General features: G+C 47.3%; 1 pseudogene; it reads left to right on the top strand.

The window, feature by feature from the left end:
• The first annotated feature begins 350 nt into the window (after positions 1 to 350).
• Positions 351 to 671, top strand: LOC127200140 (60S ribosomal protein L36-like; annotated as a pseudogene).
• Positions 672 to 23,612: the final 22,941 nt, after the last annotated feature.

Here is a 23,612-nt window from a genome sequence, read left to right as displayed (position 1 = left end):
TGGTGGCTCACAACCATCTATAATGTGATCTGATGCCTTCTTCTGGCCTGCAGGGGTACAAGCAGGCAGAGCACAGTATACATAATAAATAAATAAAATAAATAAATCTTAAAAGAGAAAGGTGGGACATTGAGTTGAGGTATTAAGGCAGCATTGAGAAGGAGCTTTTTCTTCCTGGCATGTCTGCTGAGTGGAGAGGTCAGCTGCATGCTTTCTCTGCCTCTCTGAGTTAGTAAGCTTTCTCCCCAGCATCTGGCTCTTATTAGTAAAATCGAACAACTGGGATTTTGTGTTTAAAACAATAAACTCCCGCTTCCTCCTGTGGAGGCCGCCATCGGAGAGCAGCAGCCATGGCTCTGCGCTACCCCATGGCGTGGGCCTCACCAAGGGCCACAAGGCGACAAAGAACGTCAGTCAGCAAGCCGAGGCACAGCCAGCACCGCGGGCGCCTAACCAAGCACACCAAGTTGGTGCAGGACATGATCAGAGAGGTGTGCGGCTTTGCGCCCTATGAGTGGAGCACCATGGAGCTGCTCAAGGTGTCCAAGGACACGTGCGCGCTCAAGTTCATCAAGAAGAGGGTGGGCACGCACATCCGGGCCAAGAGGAAGCAGGAGGAGCTTAGCAACGTGCTGGCAGCCGTGAGGAAGGCAGCGGCTGAGAAGGACTGACGCCCCCTCCCTCAAGAAACGTTTGTGCGCCAAAATAAAAAATAAACAAAAAATAAGCTCCCATAAGTTGACTCCATATTACGTACTGTGGAATGTTTGTGCCCCCATAAATAAGTAAATGTAAAAAAATAAGTTATACATCTGTTAAAGAACCAATGCCACAGGGGAAGAAAAAAAGAAGAGCAGGCTACAGAGTACCCTTGGGAGAGGAGCCTGGGCCAGTAAGACAGTACAGAAAGGAGAAAGCAAGGGGTCTGTGTGTATGCAGGCTCAGGCCCCCTTCTGTCTCCTCACACAGCTGTCTGCACAGGCAGCCCTGCCCCTCTGCAGTGTCTTAAATTAGTTACGTCAGTCTCACCACACCCACTAAAGAAGCAGTACTGTGTTTACTGTCCCGATTTTATAGCTGAGGAAGCTGAGGTTCTCTTGCCCACCGTCATCAGCCCATGTCCTCCTCCTCCTTTTCCTTCTTCCTGTCTTCTGCTTCTTCTTCTTCCTCCTTCTTCCTCTTCCTCTGTTTCTTTTACTTTTTTCTGTGTAGCCCTGGCTATTCTGGAACTCATTCTGTAGACCAGGGGGGCCTTGAACTCACAGACTTCTGCCTGTGACTGGGGCAGATGTCTAGGACTAAAAGCATTCACTACTACTGTCTGGATTCCCAAACCCTTAAGTCAGCAGACAGCTCTCCTTTGCCATATGAAAGGGACTTGGGGCTGGCCCAGAATCAGTGGTCAAGATTGGCCAGCCCCAGGATCCTGCCTGAGGATGCTGGGTAGGCAGGGCCTGAAGTAGAGGAGCCCAGGTTTTATAGCTCAGGGATGGGGCCTGGTGGCTGCGAGGGTGGCAGCCTTTCCCTAGCCCTGCTCCTGCTCACTGCCTGATCTGCCATCGCAGAATATGCTGCTAATTATAACCAAACACAATGAGCAATCAGAGCCTGCTGGCGGTGGAGTTCTCCTTAAAGATCTGGCAGGCTTTTCATTTAGAACTTCCCAGTAGCCCAGAGGCTGCGGCAGGCACTGCTCCATCCTTCCCTCCCTCCTCCCTCCTTCTCTTAGCTCTCTCTTAGCTCCCTCTTAGCTCCCACTGTGCCCAGTTCAGTGCAGCAAGGGGAATGGGAGCCAGGACTTTGTTCTCGCCTTGTGTGAGCTAATCATCTTCCCAGCAGTCTCTTGATTAGAATAAAAAATAAGTGTGGCCTAAAGGAGTTTTCAGCTCCCTGTGTCCTTGGCTGCTTTTCTCTGGGCATTTGTGAACATTTATTTGGACACAAAAACACTCACTCTGGCGCTGCTGGTCTCTGAAGGATATGCCAGGGAGGAGACCCCTTCCCAAATTTGGGGGGACATAAACCCGAGTCAATAAATTTATGCATAAAGCCATTACAGGAACATTTCTCAAATGTGTATTTTGAGGACTGGGGACCTGAAAGGCATGAATGTAAGGGGAAAGACAGCTGGAGGCCCAGCTCATCTTTCTTGGGTTCTAGAGAAATGCCTATAGCTGTTTTGAGGCCGAACCCATGGGCAGGCTGATTTTTTTTTTTTTTTTTTTTTTTTTTACATATAGACTGTTCTGCCTACATGTATGCCTCACACCAGAAGAGGGCACAGATCTCATTATAGACTGTTATGAGGCACCATGTGGTTGCTGGGAATTGAACTCAGGACCTCTGGAAGAGCAGTCAGTGCTCTTAACCACTGAGCCATCTCTCCAGCCCTGGCAGGCTGATTCTTGGTTCTTTTTATGATCGCTTTGCCCTTTCTGACACCTACAGTCTTCGAGGTATCAGCAGGGAAGCACTCCTGTGTCTCAAACTGGAGCTTCTTTACCAGTTCTTTTGTTACTCAGACAAAGTCCCTGACAGAAACAATTTAAGGAGGAAAGCTCAGCAGGAGCTTCTCACCTCTTGCAGAAAGCTCAGGTAAAAACTAAGGCTTAAGCCTTTAATCCCAGCACTTGGGAGGCAGAGGCTAGTGGATCGCTGTGAGTTCAAGGTCAGCCTGGTCTACAAAAGGAGTCCAGGACAGCCAAGGATACACAGAGAAACTGTCTCAAAAAAAACCAAACCAAAACAAAACAAACAAAAAACAAAACAAAAGAACTAAGCACTCAGCAGGCAGAGCCAGGCGGATCTTCAGCTCTTCAGGAGTTCAAGGCCAGCCTGGTGTACAAAGGGAGTTCCAGGACAGCCAGGGCTATTACACAGAGAATCCTAGTCTTAAAAAACCAGAAAAACATCTCCCTTATGGTCCACCCTAGTGACTCAGTTCTGTTAGCTGCCACGTGCCAACAAGGCTCTACAACTTCCCAAAACAGTGACACCAGCAGTGGATCGCGTGTTCAAATACGTGTGCTTGTGGGAAATAGTTCAGATTCAATCCACCGCACCTGCTGTACCTGAGGCACATTAATGCTTTAGTTGGAAATTCATCAAGCCGTCACTCCTGGGGAACCAACGTGGAGAGAGGGATGGTTGGTCCTATTCATTGAGGGTTCTCCAAAGCCTCTGTGGCCCAGAGCTGACCCGGAGCAGCACAGCAGTGGTGGATGAAGGAAGGACCAGAGCATCATGAGAGGACATCTGGTCCCAGTCTGCCTCGGACTGAGGACATTTCCAGGAGATGAAACTTTCAGTCTTAAAAACCAGACAAGGGCTGGAGAGATGGCTCAGTGGTTAAGAGCGCCGCCTGCTCTTCCAGAGGTCCTGAGTTCAATTCCCAGCAACCACATGGTGGCTCAAAACCATCTATGATGTGATCTGATGCCCTCTTCTGCAGATAAAGCACTCATATACAATAAATAAATAAATCTTAAAAAAAAAAAAAAAAACAGACAAGTTCTTGCAGATGAAAGTTTGAGAAGGTGGGAAAGAAAGAACAGTGGTGGTGGTGAGGGGCGGGGGTATTTACTGGGAAAATGACAAGACAGAGCCCGGGAAAGCAGTCTTTTGTTCTTCCATCAAGACCAGGCCCTCCTGGGTGCTTTAGCCTCCAGGGTTGAGATTATAGGAATGCCTCAGCATACCTAGCACACCTAGTGAGAAGGCAGTTCAAGACCTTACTTAGCCTTAAAGTGGCTATATGGCAGAGGAAGACCTTGAACTGGTTCTCCTGTCTCTCTGCCTCACAAGTGGTGTGATACAAGATGTAGACCAGCATGTTGGGAGTTTGGGGGCTGCTATAGATTGAACCTGGTGTTTTAGCCAAGCTAGGCAAGCATTCTACCATCTACCAATTGGACTACAGCCTCTAGCCAGGATGGCAACTGTGTTTTTTTTGGTTTTTTGGTTTTTTGTTTTTTTTTTCTTTTTTGAGGCAGGGTCTCACTATGCATGTCTGGTTGTCCTAGAACTTACTATGAAGACCAGGCTAGCCTCAGACTCACAGAGATATGCCTGCTTCTGCCTCCCAAGCAATGGGATTAAAAATGTATCGCTAGGGGGCTGGAGAGGTGGCTCAGAGGTTAAGAGCACTGCCTGCTCTTCCAGAGTTCCTGAGTTCAATTCCCAGCAACCACATGGTGGCTCGCAACCATCTATACTGTGATCTGGTGCCCTCTTCTGGTCTGCAGGTGTACATGCAGGCAGAGCACTGTAGACATAATAATAAATACATCTTTAAAAAAATGTATCACACAAAAAAAAAAATGTATCACTATACTTGACCTACACATAGATTTTTAAAAATGAAGACCTAAACCAGCCGTGGTGGTGCACGCCTTCAATCCCAGCACTGGGGCCTGGGGGGCCAGAGGCAGGTGGATCTCTGAGTTTGAGACCAGTCTGGTCTACAGAGCAGAGTTCCAGGACAGCCAGGGCTACACAGAGAAACTCCATCCCAGGAAAACAAAAACAACCACAAAAAGCTCCCACAAAGACCTAGATATGGTCTCTAAATACACAGAACAAAAGTTTCAAGTCACCAGGATCATCAAATTACAGACTAAATTTCATTTATTTGTCAAAGATTTAAGGCCAAGCTTTTTATTTACTGGCAGAAAATTGAAACTGCTTCTTCAGTCTCTCTGCAGAGAAGTTTGATTCCAAATTTTAAAAGCAAGAGGCTAGGGAATTGGCTCAGCAGTGCTTAAGGGCACTTGTCACTTATCCAGAGACCCAGGTTCAATTCCCAGCATGCAGGCTCACAGCGCTGTGTAACTTCAGTCCCAAGGGATACTCTGCCTTCTCCTGACCTTAGACACCTGGCACAGAAGTAGTACACATGCACATACATGCCGGCAAGTCACTTACACACATAAAATAATACATAAATATAAAACTGAGAAACCAAAAAGCAAGCTTTACTGCATCTGTGTGATGCTGGGTGTGGTGCAGAGTGCTTTTAATCAGTGGTTCTCAACTTTCTTTTTTTTAAAGATTTATTTATTCATGCATTTTATATATGAGTGATCTGTCTTCATGCACACCAGAAGGGGCAATCAGATCCCATTGCAGATGGTTGTGAGCCACCATGTGATTGCTGGGAATTGAACTCAGGACCTCTGGAAGAACAATCAAGTGCTCTTCACCACTGAACCATCTCTCCAGCCCCGGTTCTCAACTTTCTTAATGCCAAGGCCCTTTAATACATTCATGTTGTGTGACCCCACAACCATAATTTTGTCCCCCAAGACAGAGTTTCTCTGTGTAGCCCTGGCTGTCCTGGACTCCTTTGTAGACCAGGCTGGCCTTGAACTCACAGAGATCTGCCTGCTTCTGCCTCCCGAGTGCTGGGATTAAAGGAGTGTGCCACCACTTCCTGCCTAAATAATCAGTTTTTTTGGGCCTTCAGGAAATAATCAGAGATATGATCCAAATTTGGGGTACTGTACAAGGACACCACTTCAAAATAAAGTCAAACTGGAGGCAAACTAAAATTTCCTCTCAGGAAGCCAAATGCAACCCCCCTGCCCCCCCCCCCCCCCCCCCCCCCCCCCCGCCAAAATGAAACCCATCTAAATTTCTCTGTCTTTAGCAAAGCAACTCAACTCTTTTTGTTCTGCCCTCAATTCTCAATTTATGCCCCACAGCCTATATTTTAGACCAAAATAGTTTTCCAAAGAAGAATGTCACCATTAGCCCTTAGGATATTTTTTTCCCTAGCCGTTCTTAGCTTGCACAACTCATAGGCCGTTTGGTGCCTTTGGCATAAATTCAGTCAGAACATTCTTGGCTGTACATTATGGAAACCATCTCAGGCTGAAGGAGCAGGAGGCAGGGGATGAGGAGGAAGAGTGGGAGCAGATTCTAATGAATGTTGGGGCTTCACCTAAATTGCCTTGGCTCGAGGTAGACATCTCGCCTTTAATCCCACAGCACTAGGGAGGCAGCCCGTGGATCTCTGTGAATTTGAGGCCACTCTAATCTACAGTGTGAGTCCCAGATCAGCCAGGACTACACAGTGAGACCCTGTGAATAAAATAAAATAAGCAGCTAAATAAAAATTCCCTGGGGGTTGGGGTGGGGCTAGATTTATGGTTCCGTAGCGCAAAACATCGGCTACTTCGATAGAGGGCCTGAGTTTGATTCCTAACACCCAGAGGGCAGGCTCCAACCACTTGTAACTCCAGTCCCAGGGACTCTAAAACCCTCTCTGATCCCTGTGGGCACAGACATAGGTGCAGCCAAAATACCTGTTGCAATTATCAGTATGGCTTAGGGCACAAGTAACAGACACAGTGAGATTTTAGTGTATTTTAAACCTACAACCACTATACTGGGAAGAATCTAAACTACTCTAATCCTATGGTCTCAAAACCAACGTATATACCAATTATCTTGCCAATCTGATGACTCCTGGGGTAGCTTCTTTCCCGTCTGTCAACTGTCCAGCTACCAGCTCGTCCAACCTCCTGCTGGAAGCTCCGCCTTCCACTGCCTGTCCTTCTGCCCAGCTAATTGGCCAAACCGCCTTATTGACAACTGCTACAGCCACTCAAGGCATTCCATCACAAACACCTCGCCACATAAAATAATGAAGTAGGGCCAGGTGTGGTGGTTTATGCCTTTAATCCTAGCACTGTGGAGGCAGAAACAGGTGGATCTCCGTTGAGTTCAAGGCCAGCCTGGTCTACAAAGCCAATCTAGGATAGCCAAGACTACAAAGAGAAACTCTGTCTCAAGAGAGAGAAAGAGCCGGGCGTGGTGGCAACACACCTTTAATCCCAGCACTTGGGAGGCAGAGGCAGGTGGATCTCTGTGAGTTCGAGGCCAGCCTGGTCTACAAAGTGAGTCCAGGACAGCCAAGGCCACACAGAGAGACCCTGTCTCGAAAAACCGAGAGAGAGAGAGAGGGAGAGAGAGAGAGAGAGAGAGAGAGAGAGAGAGAGAGAGAGAGAGAGAGAGAGAGAGAGAGAGAGAGAGAGAGAGAGAGAGAGAGAGAACAGAAATAAATAATAAAATATTTTTTAAAAACTGCACTTATGTATTAGTTGGTTACTTTGCAATGGTAGAAATTCAGCTGTGCCACAGAGGATGGGTGTGTGGAAGGCAGAGGATAGCTCACAGGAAGTGGTTCTGACCTTCCACCCTGTGAGGACTGTGGGCAAACTTAGGTCTTTAGTCTTAGTGACAAGTACCTTTACCCACTGAATCAACTTGCCAGCCTATTTTGTTTTTGTCCCTAGCTCCTGACAGATCTTTCTTTCTTTCTTTCTTTTTGTTTTATTTTGTTTGTTTGTTTTTTGAGACAGAGTTTCTCTGTGTAGTCTTGGCTGTCCTGACTCTCTTTGTAGACCAGGCTGCCCTCCAACCACAGAGAACCACCTGCCTCTGCCTCCTGAGTGCTGGGATGACAGGCATGTGCCACCACACCTGGCTTAACACCTAACATTTTTGTTGCTTTCAAAAAGCAAAACACAAAAATAAATAAATAAATAAATAAATAAGCAAAACACCAAAATCTAGAGCCAGGCAATGTGGCGGTGCATGCCTGTCATCCCAACACTTGGGGAGGCAAAGGCAGGTAGATCTCTGTTGTTGGAGGCCAGCCTGGTCTACAAAGTGAATCCAGTACAGCCAAGGCTACACAGAGAAAGCCTGTGTGTGTGTGGTGGTAGTGGGGAACCCAAAACAAAACAAAAAAGGTAAACCTTTTTATTGATAATAAATTAAGGGTATGGGGAGCCGGGCGTGGTGGCGCCCGGCACTCGGAAGGCAGAGGCAGGCAGATCGCTGTGAGTTCGAGGCCAGCCTGGTCTACACAGTGAGTCCAGGATGGCCAAGGCTACACAGAGAAACCCTGTCTCGAAAAACCAAAAAAAAAAAAAAAAAAAAAAATAATAATAATAATAATAATAAAATAAATAAATAAATTAAGGGTATGGGATGACATGTAGTCTTCTGACTACTTCCTGCTGACACTGGGGCATTAGGGGGTGGGGTGGGGTGGTGCTAAGGAAGCCGGAATGCTAGCCAGTTCTGGGAAGAGCAGGTTGTTTCACTTGCTGTCCAGGCTCTCTACAGGACCTGGGTCTTGGAAAGCGCAGGCAGCCTGGGAGTAGGTTGTGAAGCAGGACCATCTGGGGATAGCCACTTCAAAGCTGTCTGGGATGCGGGTTTTGAGGGAACACCTGGAGCTGAGGAGTAGTTTAAGGTTGGTCTGAAATCTGCCGGGAGAGAGGGTAAAGTTAAGGAGCTTAGGAGAAAAAATATATTTTTTTTCTTTTTTGTTTCTTCCCCATGCCCCAGACTGAATTTCTCTGTGTAGCCTTGGCTGTCCTGGACTCACTTTGTAGACCATGCTGGCCTCAAACACATGTCAATTCACCTGTCTCTGCCTCCCAAGTGCTGGGATTAAAGGTGTGCGGCACCACCACCCTCCCGGCCAAGATTTTTTTTTAAGTTTACAGAGATAAAAGTTTTAGCTACGTTCGAATTACCATTGGCTGTAATCTGTACTGAGATCCACACAGTAGAAAAAAGCTGTGGACTCACGCCTTTGAGTAGAAGTAAAAGCTGGGGAACCAGGACGCGCATGGTGGCGCACGCCTTTAATCCCAGCACTTGGGAGGCAGAGGCAGGTGGATCGCTGTGAGTTCCAGGCCAGCCTGGTCTACAGAGTGAGTTCAGGACAGCCAAGGCTACACAGAGAAACCCTGTCTCGAAAAACCAAAAAGAAAAAAAGCTGGGGAACCCCAAAATGATTTTTTGTTAAAAGCATGAACACACATTTCAGAGAGCTGGGTATATAGATTGGACAGAGATGTTTTTAGCAAAATGAGGAGCATTTTTAACTCTGTACATAGAAAAGAACCAAAGGAAATTTGAAAGTATCCTGGGACTATGATAATGTTAGAAGTACTTTACCAGAGCTAATTAATAGCTTATCAGAGCTCCATTGATTAATGTTAACACTCGGGACTTCTGAAGTCAATATAATAAAACCATAGCAAGGGAAGGAAATCTAGAGCATTTATTGTTTATATACCTTAAGTCACTTTTTTAAAATATCCAGTTATTTACCATGAGACACAGTGGTTAATGACTGAGAGTAATTATTGTAAATCAAGTTCCTTTAAACAACAGAATAATAAAGGAAACCTCTTTTCTGAGGATATCTCTCTTTAGAGTCTGGTAGCAAGGTAAACTGTTTTTCTCAGCTGGAGGCCTAAAAACTCAGGTAAGTGAGGCCTGAGGCTTGGCTTATGAAGAGAATTGAGGAAGGTAATAACTGAGAAGGCAGCTGAAGCCCTTAGGGGAGGAGCTGGTATGCATGTTGCTGTTAAAGTTACAATTAGCAGCCGGGCGTGGTGGCTCACGCCTTTAATCCCAGCACTCAGGAAGTAGAGACAGGTGGCTTGCTGTGAGTTTGAGGCCAGCCTGGTCTACAAAGTGAGTCCAGGACAGCCAAGGCTACACAGAGAAACCCTGTCTCGATAAACAAACAAAAGCTACAGTTAGTCAGCCTGGCCTGGTGGCCCATGCCTTTAACCCCAGCAGAGACAAGCGGATCTTTGTGAGTTCGAGGCCAGCCTGGTCTACAGAGTGAGTCCAGGCAGCCAGGGCTATTCTACAAAGAAACCCTGTCTGAGAAAGAAAAACAAACAAACAAACAAACAAAAAACCTACAGTTAGTCAGTATCCTCAGAAGTCTGAAAATAAACTATAGCTGGAAATATAATCCAAATGGTTTATATATCAACTAAAATAAATGGCAGCCACCTCCCCATGACCTAAGACGGGTTACCTTAGTCTCCGGTGGTCTTCATAGTTTCACTGGGGACAGTGGTCAGTCTTTGGCTGTCATACAGGACAGCATTTAATCTTTGCCTATCAGACCCAGGTCTGAGATTTTTTTTCCTATAGAGGAACTTGGGGAAACAGAGGAAAGATGTCCCTTGTCCTTGTGATTGGAGCTCAGTTAGGGGTGAGAGGAGCCTCCAGGCACACTGGTGTGTGGCGTTTGTAATGACAGTAAACAAACCCGAAGCTCGAGGTGACATTTATCTAGTCGGGGAGAGGGGAGAGGGAAGGAGAGAAAGCAGAGGGAGGGAAGCAGCAGCTGAGGGTTTGGACTCTAGGATTTGGAACCAAGTTTTGTGTGTGGCAGAAGCCAGCTGAAGCAAACATGATCCAAAGACTCAGATCCGCAGTCACTTTGTTCAGAATGGCTGGGTTCCTAGGGGAGGGAACTCAGTGATGTCATTCCTGGGTTTCAGCACCAAATGAACAGAAAACAAGAAATGAAAAGGAAACATGACTGCTCTTGGGTATGGGGGAGGAGAGGGTTTATTATAGATAAAAAGAGAGCATAGCCAGAGGCAGGGACATCTGGGAGCATACAAAGCAGATATGGGAGGCAGAGGCAGGTGGATTGACATGAGTTCGAGGCTAGCCTGGTCTACAAGGTGAGTCCAGGACAGACAAGGCTACACAGGGAAACCCTGTCTCGAAAAACCAAACCAAACCAAACAACAACAAAAACAACAAAGCGGATATGACCAGCCTGAGCTGGGCCATGAAAGCAGAGGTGAGGGGAGAGAGGGGAGCAAGGTACAGTAGCCAGGAGGTCCAAACGCACAAAGAGTGGGCAATCAAAATGGTTGTCTTATATAGGGAAGAGCAGCCTAACACCTCAGGTTGGAGACTTCAGGATGGGGCCAGGGTACGCCGGCCAGGAGGCCCCTGGAACATATAGGGAGAACCTGGCAGCCAGGGCCTATTTAATATGTTAAACAGGCATCTTAGCCATTAGTCTGAGGTTTGAAACCTGACATAACCTATAGAGATAGGTAGAGCTCTGGATCTACCAGCCAGCACCAGCCTAGGCATAAGTAAGCAAGTTCAGTGAGAAATCCCCTCTCAAAAAAAGAAAAGAAAAAGCCTGGTGTGACGGCATACGCCTTTAATCTAGCACACAGGAGGCAGAGGCAGGCAGACCGCTGTGAGTTCAAGGCCAGCCTGGTCTACAAAGCAAGTCCAGGACAGGCAAGGCTACACAGAGAAACTCTGTCTCAGAAAAACAAAAAACAAACAAGCAAAAAACAAAAAACAAAAACAAAAAACAAAAAACCAAACCAAATCAAACCAAAAAGACCCAAACCAACCAGCCAAACAAAAAACACTTAAAAGAGTAATAGAGAAAAACATCAGAATCATCCTTTGATTTCCACTAGTGTACACAGGGTACATACAACCACATTCACAACCACATAACACACGAATACACCTGCACACACAAGCATGCACATGCTCAAACAGGACGTGCCTCCTATCAGAGCAGTCTTGCCCTCAAGACCTCACTCATCCTTAATTAAAGTCATGTACAGATTAAATGGCTTTTTTTTTTTTTTTGGTTTTTCAAGACAGGGTTTCTCTGTGTAGCCTTGGCTGCCCCGGACCCACTTTGTAGACCAGGCTGGCCTCGAACTCACAGTAATCTGCCTGCCTCTGCCTCCTGAGTGCTGGAAATTGAAGGCGTGAGCCACCACGTTAAATGGCAGTTTTATTAATGATGGACTCTGTGTAGGATGGAAGACCCCTAAGATTATATATCACCTAGTGACATTGGAGTCAGTTAACTATATATAAAATAAATTGGCCTAATGACATACTTCTCAGGCTGTATCTTTATCATTTAGCAGTGCTTGTAGGGCAATGGGTAGAGTGCTTGTCTGGTGTGCATGAAGCCCTGGGTTGGTTTGTTTGGTTGGTTTCTTTTGGTTTTTTTTCGAGACAGGGTTTCTCTATGTAGCCTTGGCCATCCTGGACTCACTTTGTAGACCAGGCTGGCCTCGAACTCACAGCGATCCGCCAGCCTCTGCCTCCCGAGTGCTGGGGTTAAAGGTGTGTGCCACCGTGCCCGGCTGAGAGAAGCTAGGTGTGGTGGCTCATATATGAATCCACACACCCTAGGAAGGTGAGGACAAGAGTCCAAGAAGTTCAAGGTCACCCTGTTACACAAGACGAGGCCAGCCTGGGCTACATGAGACTATACAACTACTGCTTTGGAAGCGCCTCTCCAGGTACAGCCATACCTGAGTTTGGGCTTTAGCACGCAAATCTGGGGGTGGAGCACTCACCAACATTCAGTCTGTATCTGGACTTGGTGACTTGCTTCTAAATAAAGAGTGTAGCCAGGTTCCGAGTCTAGGTCCAGGCGGAATATCGTCTGCTCCGGAGCCAGCCGCAAGGACACCCAAGCAGCCTGTGGATGTGGGTGCCAACCTGTCAGACCTACCTCCTGCTCAGCAATCCTGCAGTCTGCCAGGGCAGGTCTCAGTCTTTATCTTGTTTTTTGTTTTCTGAGATAGGGGCTCTACATAGCCCTGGCTGTCCTGGAGCTCACTATGTAGACCAGGCCGGTCTCGAACTTACTGGGGATCACCTGCCTCTGCCTCCCAAGCGCTGGGATCAAAGGGGTGCACCGCCATGACGGGCCTGATTGCTTGCAGGACATAGCCTCTCTTCTCAGGCCCCCTCATAGCTCTGCCCACATCTCACTTTCAGCTTATGACATCATTTTCTTCCCACCTAGAATGAAGAAATCAGAAAATAATCCTTAGCCAGCACCAAAAATACCTACTTCTTTTGGGAAGGCCCACACGCCGTGCCTTCCCCCCATGTGCTGTGAATGGACCGTCCACATGTCTGTCTGTGGCCAGCCCTCCCCTCACACAGGATTCTTTCTCCCTCTAGCTTATTAAAGGCAGCACTCTTGCGATTACCCTCTCGTCTGCATCATCAAATGTTCTCTCTAGAAGGGATTGTTCTCATCAGCATACTAATGGGATATAAAAACTCATCTTCAAAAAAAAAAAAAAACACCAAAATCTTCCATTTCCCCCTCATTCACGTCACCATTTGTCTGCTAACCACGCTTAACCATGGTTTAAAAATATCTCTACTGAGCCAGGCAGAGTGACACTCACCTTTAATCTTAGCACTTGGGAGACAGAGGCAGGTGGATCTCTGTGAGTTCCAGGCCAATTAGGGCTACACAAAGAGACCCTATTTCAAACAAATGAACAAAAGCAAGGAATTTATACTGCGTGGGTGATGGTGCTGGAGAGATGGCTCTGAGCGTAGCAGAGCGCTCGCAGAGAGGACCTTGGTTTAATTCTCCACACCTACATCCAGTGGTTCCCAGCTCCTCCAGTTCCAGGGGGATCTGACGGACATCAGATCCCTGAGCACCTGCACGCGCGCACAAACACACACACACACACACAAATACACAACAATGTAAATGATAAGAATAGTAGCTGGGGGCAGGGGCTGGAGAGACTGCTCAGCAGGTAAGAGTACTGGCTGCTCTTCCAGGGGACGTGGGTTCGACTCCCAGCAACCACATGGCAGCTCACAACTGTCTATAACTCCAGTTCTAGGGGATCTGATACTCTCACACATCCATACAAGCAGGCGGAATACCAGTGTACATAAAATAATAATCATTAAACAACAACAACAACAAAAACCAAGCTGTGGTGGCACACACCTTTTCTTCTTCTTCTTCTTCTTCTTCTTCTTCTTCTTCTTCTTCTTCTTCTTCTTCTTCTTCTTGTTCTTCTTCTTTTTGTTTGTTTTTCAAGACAGGGTTTCTCTGTGTAGCCTTGGCTGTCCTGGACTCACTCTGTAGACCAGGCTGGCCTCAAACTCACAGAGATCTACCTGCCTCTGCCTCCTGAGTGCTGGGATTACAGGCGTGCACCACCACGCCCAGCTGGCACACACCTTTTTGTTTTTGTTTTTGTTGTTTTAGAGGCAGAGTTTCTCTGTATAGCTCTGGCCATCCTAGAACTCACTCTGTAGACCATGCTGGTCTGAACTCACAGAGATCCATCTGCCCAGCCAGGCACACACCTTTAATCCCTGTACTCAGGAGACAGAAACAGGTGGGTCTTTGTGAATTTGAGGCCCACCCTGGTCTGCAGAGAAAGTTCCACGACAGTCAGGCCTACACAGAGAAACTCAGTCTTGAAAAACAAAACAAAACAAAATGGTACCTAGGGAGATGACTCTACTGTTAATATCACTGGCTGATCTTCTAGAGGTCCTAGGTTCGAGCCCCAGCATCACATGATGCTCACAATCATCTATACCTACAGTCCTACGGGAGCTGATAATCTCTTCTACATATAAGCAAAACAGCGATACTTTTTTTTGGGGGGGGGGCGTTTCAAGACAGGGTTTCTCTGTGTAGCTCTAGCTGTCCTGGACTCACTTGTAGGCCAGGCTGGCCTCCAACTCACAGTGATCTGCCTGCCTCTGTTTCCCAAGTGCTGGGATTAAAGGGGTGCACCACCATGTCCTTCAAAAAATATTTTTTCAGTGATAATGAACCAGCTGGGCATGATGGGGCATGCCTTTAATTCCAGCACTCGGGAGGCAGAGGCAGGTGGATTGCTGTGAGTTCAAGGCCAACCTGGTCTACAAAGTGAGTCTAGGACAGCCAAGGCTACACAGAGAAACACTATCTTGAAAAACAAATAAAATAAATAAACCTTTGTTGTTGTTGGTTGTTTTTTGTTTGTTTGTTTTGAGACAGGGTTTTTCTGTGTAGCTCTGGCTGTCCTGCAATTCACTCTGTAGGCCAGGATGGCCTTGAACTCATAAAGATCCACCTGCCTCTGCCTCCTGAGTGCTGGGATTAAAGGCAAAGATAGCTGGGAAGTGGTGAGTCCCAGCACAGCTAGGGCTACCCAGAGATACCTTGTCTTGAAAACAAAAGATAAAACAAACAAAAAAAGGAAGTTGGGTGAGGTGGTGCACTGCACGCCTGTAATCCCAGTACTTGGGAGGTAGAGGCAAGTGGATCTCTGTGAGTTCAAGGACAGCCTGGTCTACAAAATGAGTTCCAAGACAGCCAGGGCTACACAGAGAAACCCTACCTTAAAAACAAAAAGGAATCCAGGTGTCGTGGCACATATCTGTAATCCCAGCACTCTGGGAGGCAGAGGTAGGAAGATTTCTGTGAGTTCGAGGCCAGCCTGGTCTACAAAGTGAGTCCAGGACAGCCAAGGATACACAGAGAAACCCTGTCTCGAAAACAAATAAACAAATGAAAAAGGAAATTAGGGCCTGAGGTTAAGAGCACTGGCTGCTTTTCCAGAGGTCCTGAGTTCAATTCCCAGCAACCACATGGTGACTCATAATCATCTATAATGAGATCTGGACATCCAGACAGAGCACTGTATACATAATAATAAATAAGTCTTTAAAGAAAAAAAGGGAAATGATATATCTATATGGTGTCTCCTTCACTTCCTATTCTTCTTACAGCCCAAGCAAGCCTTTGCCACAACTGTGACATCAAAATCAAGTTTTCCAAGGTCACCAATGGCTTCCATGTTGACAGAGTTGATGGTTAATTTCCCTTTCTCACTTGACGCATCAGTAGAATTTTGTCCTTGATTACTCTGTGCCTTTTTTTTTTTTTTTTTGTCTTCTCCACTTTCTTCAGTTGCTCTCAAGGACTCAGGAGTCATCCTCCTCCCTCACTACCTCCTCCTCTCCTCTATTTGTCTAGACCCATTTTTCTCCCTTTTCATAGCCCTAAAAGTTAGAATGAGCCTCAGGTTTAATTCTCAATGTCTCTGCCCTCCTCACTTCCCCCCTTCTCTCAATGTCTCGGTTCTCCTCCCCTCCCCTCTTCTCTCAATGCCTCTGCTCTCCTCCCCTCCCCTCTTCTCTCAATGTCTCTGCTCTTCTCCTCTCCCCTCCTCTCATTGCCTCTGCCCTCCTCCCCCTCCTCCCCTCCCGTCTTCTCATTGCCTCTGCCCTCCTCTCCTCTCCCCTCCTTCTCCTGTGTGACCTTATCTGCTTCCACACCCCGCTGTCTTTCTAAGCCAGAGCCTCTCCAGAGCCCAGAATGAGGCAAAGTCTTTCCTCCCTTTCTGTGTGTCTAGTGCACATGCCTGCCCTGGATTTGTGGGCGTGTATGTAGAAGCCATAGGTCAATGATGTCATTTTTTAGGAGCTTCCTAGCTTGTTTTTGATACAGGGTTCTTCACTAGCCCAGACATGCACATGATATTGTCAAGATAGCTGAGGAGGGTTTGGAAGGGACTCACTGTCTGTCAGTCCCAAACTCTGGTATTGCCAGCATGTGGCCACCATGCCAGCCTTTTTATGTGGACCCTGGGGAATCAAACACAGGTCCCTTTCCTGACAGCTCTGTTGTTCCAGCCCCCGTTTTGGCACTACTTTCCCCAATTCTCAGCAGTTTTTATTCCTTCCCTTGATACCCAATGTATTCATACTCACGGGCAAGAGCTTGGGTTGAAACAATCACCTAGAGGTTTCAGCTCCCTGTCTTGTGCATAATGGAAATATTTATTCAAATTTAACTGAATTACCTCTTTTAGGAAGCAATATCTACACCTGCCCTAAAGGCAAAAGTTACCCTCTTCCCTTGCAGTGAAATGGCAAACCCAGGAAGATAGTGTTCAAGTCTCCTCAGCTCAGGAATGGAAGCAAGAATATATGTGGATTTGGGAGAGGGGAAGGCTTTCCAGAGTCACTGGAGTTTGCTCACTGCTGACTTGGTCTTCCTGTGAGATGTACCTGAGTTTTCCAGACAGGGCTTCTCTGTGTTATCTTTGTCTGGACTCGCTTTGTAGATCAGGCTGGCCTTGGAACTCACATCTAACCTCCTGCCTCTGCCTCCCAGGTGCTGGGATTCAAGACATGTGCCACCACGCCTGCCCCAGTTTGCTGTCTTGATATTTGTGGAGATGTTAAGAGTGCTGGAGAGTTGCAACACCAGGCATGTGAAGAGCTGTGAGTGTGAGAGAATGGGAGAAAGGGGCTTAAGAAAGCACTGCCACTCAGGAGGCAGAGGCAGGCGGATCGCTGTGAGTTCGAGGCCAGCCTGGTCTACAAAGTGAGTCCAGGATGGCCAAGGCTACACAGAGAAACCCTGTCTCGAAAAAAAAAAAATTAATTCCTTTTAAAGTTACTTTCAGTTTCTGAAATTTTTAAAAAAATTATGCATGTGGCAAACATGTCAAGAACATGTGGAGGGCAGAGGACAGCTCTGTTTCTATGCGGTTGCACACGTAGTCTCTCTGTGTACATGTGCACATGGGCCTATGTTTGCACACGTGTGCATACGTTTATGTTTCTCTGTGTGTATTTGCACACCCATGTATGTTGTAGGATATTTGATCCTATTGTGATTCCTGAGATTGTGAACTGTAAAAACCTGCCTTTTGTTTGGCATGGTTGAGATCTAGCACACACCTTTAATCCAAGAGCTTTTCTGTACACAGGATTTAATAAAGTTAACCCTAGGTTAAGAGTCAGAGCAAGAAAGCAGCTGGCAGGGATTAAAGAGTTGGAGGGCCTTTGGGTTGGAGGATATTTAAGACATCCTGTAGAAGCGGAAGGAGCTGTTCTTTAGCTCCTTGGCTTTTGGCCTTTTGGGCTTTTTTGAGCTTTGAGCTAGCAAGCCTCCAGGTTTTTTGGACTTTTCCTTCCGGGCTGTCAGCTAAGTTAGTGAACCTTTTGGGCCTTTTCCATCGGGACATGAGCAGAGTAGGAAAGGCAGCTGAGTACTTTCTGTACTTTCTTTTTTTTTTTTGGTTTTTCGAGACAGGGTTTCTCTGTGTAGCCTTGGCCATCCTGGACTCACTTTGTAGACCAGGCTGGCCTCGAATTCACAGCAATCCGCCTGCCTCTGCCTCCCGAGTGCTGGGATTAAAGGCGTGTGCCACCACGCCCAGCCAGCTGAGTACTTTCTCTGCTTCTCTGAGCTGGCAGGTTTTCACCCGGGCATCTGGCTCCTGAGTCTTTGTTGGTAAAATAGAACACTTGGGATTTTCATTTAAAACAACACATGTGTATATACATAATACTCTTGTAGGCAAGCCTACCAAACTATAAAATATATAAACTTCCCAAAAGCTTCTCTCTTCCTCTTTACGGCTTCTCTGCCCTCCCACTGACCTTCCAGCTGCCTTAGAATTCTTCTACTCCTGCTTTATCAGCTGGGAGCTGGTGGCCTCTGGAGTCAGCCCTGTTAGAGGCAGGTGACTCCTAACAGTGGACACCTGGGCTGTGGAGCCCTTCATGCTCAAAAGTAGAAATTACTGGTAGAATTTCAAGCTTTGGGACAAGCAAAAGGATACAGCTGGTCTCGAACTCACAGTGATCTGCCCTGCCTCTGCCTCCCAAGTGCTGGGATTACAGGTGTGTGCCACCATGCCTGGCTTACAGAGGCTCTCCTTCAGGGAGAGGCTAACTATATTCGTCAGTAGTTCTCCACCACAGAATTTCGTGTGTGTGTGTGTGTGTGTGTGTGTGTGTGTGTGTGTGTGTGTGTGTGACTTATTTTTACATAGCCAATAACAAGTGTTAAACCACAAAATTTTCACAATAAAGAGCAAACACATATAAGGAAAATGTACTTTTGTTTTGTTTTGTTTTACTTTTTTTCTGTTTGTTTTTTAAGACAGGGTTTCTCTGTATAGCCCTGACTGTCCTAGAACTCTCTTGGTAGACCAGGCTGGCCTCAAACTCACAGAGATCCACCTGACTCTGCCTCCCGAGTGCTGGAATTAAAGGCGTGCCACCTTGTCCAGCTCAAAAATGTAAGTTTTTTTGTTTTGTTTTGTATTGTCTTGTTTTTTTGAGATAGAGTTTCTCTGTGTAACAGCCCTGGCTGTCCTGGACTCACTTTGTAGACCAGGCTGGCCTTGAACTCACAGAAATCCACTTGCGTCTATCTCTGGAGTGCTGGGATTAAAGGCATGTGCCACCATGCCTCGGGAAAATAAGTTTTTGGTTTAAAAAAATTTTATTTATGCTCATTGGTGGTTTGCCTGCATGCATGTCTGTGTGAGGGTGTCAGATATTGGAATTACAGTTGTGAGCTGCCATGTGGGTGCTGAGAATTGAACTGAGATCCTTTGGAAGAGTAATCTTAGCTGCTGAGCCATCTCTTCAGCCCAAAAATGTAAGTTTTTATGCAATGTGCAATCTTCTTTTTTGGGGAAAAAATATGAGTGCATTTTCAGCATTGAGCCTTGCCGACAGGCAAGCTCTTCAAGCTGAAGAGAAACGTCCGGAAATATGAGTTTGTCATGGAAACGCTGACAGGGCTCCATCTGAGGGCCTGCTCACAGGTGCAGCCTGGAATGGCGCAGCCTCACATGGCTGATTTCCATCCCAGACTGCTGAGTGACTTCTCTTTCTTGTAGCCGGGCCCTGGGATAGTCTGAAGGTTTTCTGGGGAGCTAGGGAGTTCTTACCTGGCAGGTGAGGGGCTTCAGATTCCTGGAGCTGGAAATAATCTTAGTGTCAGTTTTACAGAGGAAGAAGGGTTTCTACAGAGGGTGGAGGAGAGAATGATACAGAAAAGGAGGGCATGACCTGGTTGCACACAGGCATCATTTTCATGCCTTCATCCCTGTAGTTCTGTAGCCCACTGAAGTGCCTGAAGCTCATTGGGTGTTATAGAAAGGCAAACAGGCTGGTCCAGGAACCAAGACCACATTCTTGGGTGGACTGGGCAGCCTGTTGCCATAGGATCTGGGAGCATGCCCTGAGGTAACCATTGTGGCTGATACCAAAGGCAGGAAGTACAGGCTTTACTTTAGCTAGCACGGAGAAGGCTGCCCAGTGACCACCTCTTGGTCCTGTCAAGACATGAGTGAGGGACCTATAATCGGGCCTTTGCTTTAAAGTGGGCTTTGCATCCTTGAAGATAGTCTTTGTTGTTTCCAAATGGACACCCCCACCCCCACCCACCTCCTAGCCCTAGCTAGGAGGCTAGGAAAAGCACCAGCAGCTTTATGAAGTCAATGGGTTGGGCCTGCATGGCTCTGAGGGGGTTGTGTAAAGAAAAGGTTAACAATAAATAAATAAATAAATAAAATAAAATAAAATAAAAATAAAAATAAAAAAGAAAAGGTTAACCCTGGAAAGCTTCCATCTGGTAAGGAAAACGTGCTCCCTCTGGCTCCCAGTCTAAACTGGTAGAGGAGACAAGTTCAAAAATGATGAAAGACCCAGTCCATACATCGCTAAAGTGACAGTCTAAATGAAAAACAAACAGAAAACACCAACACGTTTTCCTACCCAGACCACAAAACTCTTATTTGCCGTCTGTTAAATTGAAGCCACCCATGTTCCTTGGACTGTGGCAAAAGCTGAGGTGAAAGCAAAATCTATTTACCAACATTTCAGTGGGGACGGGGGGACTGGGGGGAGGGGAGAGAGACCGGAGGGGGGGAAGGGGGAGGGATGGCGGGAGGCGGCTGGTGTCCCAGACTAGCTCCAATGGCCCTGCTAGGGGGCTGCTGTTCCCCGGGATGTTCAGATCAGATACAGAGCTGATCTCCAGCCTCATCTGTTCCCTGCAACACAGATCCCACCTTTCTTGCCCAACCGGGAGTCTTCGGAGCTTGGGAGACATTCCACGGCGCTCTGGCTCCACATGAATTTGTCGCTCAGTGCACTAGGCAATCAGAACCGACTTCTCTCCTTTTTCCCTCAGAGGTGTTGATAGTAACAGTAGCAACGAGCTGCCAAGTTGGCAGGAGAACAGAGCGGCTGTGCACTGCGGATGGAGGCGAGGGGTGGGGGGCTGGGGTGGGGTGGGGAGGTAGGGGGATGGAGGAGCCCGCAGAAGGCTAAGCCCTCTATTTATCCTGAAATTAAAAGGGTCCCTCCAGGCTGAGCGGCCAACATCCTACCTAGGGGTGGGGCGGGGATGCTGGGGTTTGAAGGTTGAGGCCCCAAGAGAGGCCTGGGGCTGATGATGCAGGTGACGCTGATGAGGCAGCCCCTGAGAGGCTCCCAGCTCACGTTGTTGCTGTAGTCTGGGGAGGGACCTGCTGGCTGGGCCCAGAGGGCAAGCCGGGCCGAGGCAGAGTGGAGATCACCTTTGTTCCAGTTCTGGAGTTACAGGCTGTAGCTTCCAAGCCAGAATGGCTGTGAGACACAAGGGGGGCTATCTATTGTGAATTTACTTCCTCCCAAGGAGAGGGACAACTAGGGGCATTTAGAAGGGCACTCATGCACCATCAATCAAACAGAACTGGGCCTCTCAGGAGAGCCATTCAGCTCTCTGGAGCCTCCCCACTGAATGATACCTACTTCAGAGCGTTGTCTGAAGATAACAGAAGCAGAATAGCCAAACCTTACTATGAGGTAGACAAGGTACTTTATGGAGATCAATTCACTTGCTGGTCAGACTCTACCAAGCCCATGTTACTATTAGCATTCCTGTTCTCTTAATGAAGTAGCTGAGACACAGGGCCCTTAACTTACTCAAGATCACAGAGCCAGTTGTGCAGCATGGTGGCCCGCGCCTTTAGTCCCAGCACTTGGGAGGCAGAGGCAGGGTATCTCTGTGAGTTCGAGGCCAGCCTGGTCTACAAAGTGAGTCTAGGACAGCCAAAGCTGTTGTTACATAGAGAAACCTTGTCTCCAAAAACGAAAAACTAAAAAACTAAAACACAAAAACCAAAAAACCCTGTGAGTAGCAAAGTCAAAGACCCGAGCCCACTTGTGGGTTGTGTAGTCTACACACTGACTTCATAGTAAAATTTAGCTCTCAGCACAGTGCTTGCTTGGAATAGAACATAAGGGCTACCACCATGACACAACTGAGTGTTTCCTGACAGGACCCAGGGACTTTGTGGGACCCCAGCTTCCAACTCTATCTTTGGCTTCCACTCCATGTTTGTCTTAGAAGTTAGAGGAATTCTCCTTTTGGCAACCTGTTGGCCTCGCTTGATTCTCTGTTCCTCCACTCCCATCCTCCTCCTCTTCCTCCTCTTCTTCCTCGAGGTAGAGGAGAACTCTCAACTCTCTCTAGTTACCCTCAGCTTGCAAAGCAAACATAGTCTGCGGTATTTGCTGCCAGTTCCTCTCGGGTGACAGCTGCAAGCCATGTGTCCTGGGTAGAGCCAAAAGCCTGGGGCTGGACCTCAGGGCTGTACGGGAGAGCAAGAGCTAGGCATGGTAAGTGTGGGCCTCCGTGTTGGAGGAACCGGGAACTTTTAGCTGTAACAGCTCAGGGCAAATGCGCGCCCTGCCCCCCCCCATGTGTTACTGGGGATCTATGCCTGTGGCATGTTGGGCAGGTGCCCTCCTACTAAGGTAAATTTCCAGCCCTTAGTTCTTTGTTTATTTGTTTTTTCTCTGTGTAGCCTTGGCTGTCCTGGACTCACTTGTAGACCGGGCTGGCCTCAAACTCACAGAGATCCACCAGTCTCTGCCTCCTGAGTGCTGGGATTAAAGGCATGCACCGCCATGCCTGGCTAAACCCTTAGGGTTTTTTTTGTTTTGTTTTGTTTTTGTTTTTTTGGTTTTTCAAGATAGGATTTCTCTGTGTAGCCTTGGCTGTCCTGGACTCACTTTTGTAGACCAGGCTGGCCTTGAACTCACACTGATCCACCTGCCTCTGCCTCCTGAGTGCTAGGACCAAAGGCATGCATCACCACACCTGCCTGGCACTCTTTAAAAACTCTTGAACTCAGCGGGCGTGATGGCTCATGCCTTTAATCCCAGCACTTGGGAGGCAGAGGCAGGCAGATCTCTGAATTCGAGGCCAGCCTGGTCTACAAATCAAGTCCAGGACAGCCAAGGCTACACAGAGAAACCTTGTCTCAAAAAAAACAAAAAACAAAAAACAAAAAACAAAAAACAAAAACAAAAACAAAAAAAAACCAAAAACAAAAAAACAAAAGAAACACAAAAAACTCTTGAACCTATATTGGAATCCTGTTTGGCTTCTGATTCCTAGTCTTCCTGTGTCCACCTCCTGGGTGCTGGGATTACAGGCATGGACCACTAGGTGCAGCTGTTATCTATTGTAGCAGCAGAAATCCTGTTTGCTACTGGGCATGGTGGCCCACACCTATGATCCCGGCAAGAACCCTGTCTCGAAAAACCAAAACAAACCAAAACAAAAATCTGGACTGAAACAAAACATAAACACCAATGACAACAAAAAATAACAACTATAAATGTAAACATTTATTTCTTGCTGTACATTTCACTTCACTGATCTGCATACTGACCCTTCTGCCAGCACAGCGGTGGAGGGGAGTGAAGGGGGACAGAAGAGCGAGACCGAGGCTGGGATCAGGGGTTCAAGGCCAGACTGGGCTTCAGTGAATCAGGCATCAATGCAACTTTGTAAATTAGCAATGAACTCTCCAGGTCCGATAAGCTGTGCTACTGGGCACTCTTGTTTCTTGCAAGGGATCAGACAGATAATTCCATGCCACTTCCTGAGGTGCTAAAGCACTTTCTGTCAGGTCAAACAAGAGCCAGATGCTGTTTGCCAACTGCTTCTTAGGCTGAGTGCCAGCCTGGGACAATTAAGCCTGAATCCTCTGCAGGGCAGGGGGTTGGGTGGGTGGGGTAGGTGGGGTGGGTGGTGGGTAAAGCACAGTATAGGTGTCTCAGAGCAACACTGTTGTTCACGTATGTACTGAGGAGGGCTGATTCGGTGCCACAATCATTCCAATTGCCTTCTTCACATA

The sequence above is a fragment of the Acomys russatus genome, chromosome 16 (assembly GCF_903995435.1).
Source record: "Acomys russatus chromosome 16, mAcoRus1.1, whole genome shotgun sequence".
Taxonomy (NCBI): domain Eukaryota; kingdom Metazoa; phylum Chordata; class Mammalia; order Rodentia; family Muridae; genus Acomys; species Acomys russatus.
The sequence above is the reverse complement of the archived record's forward strand: the minus strand, read 5'-3'. Positions and strand labels throughout refer to the sequence as shown.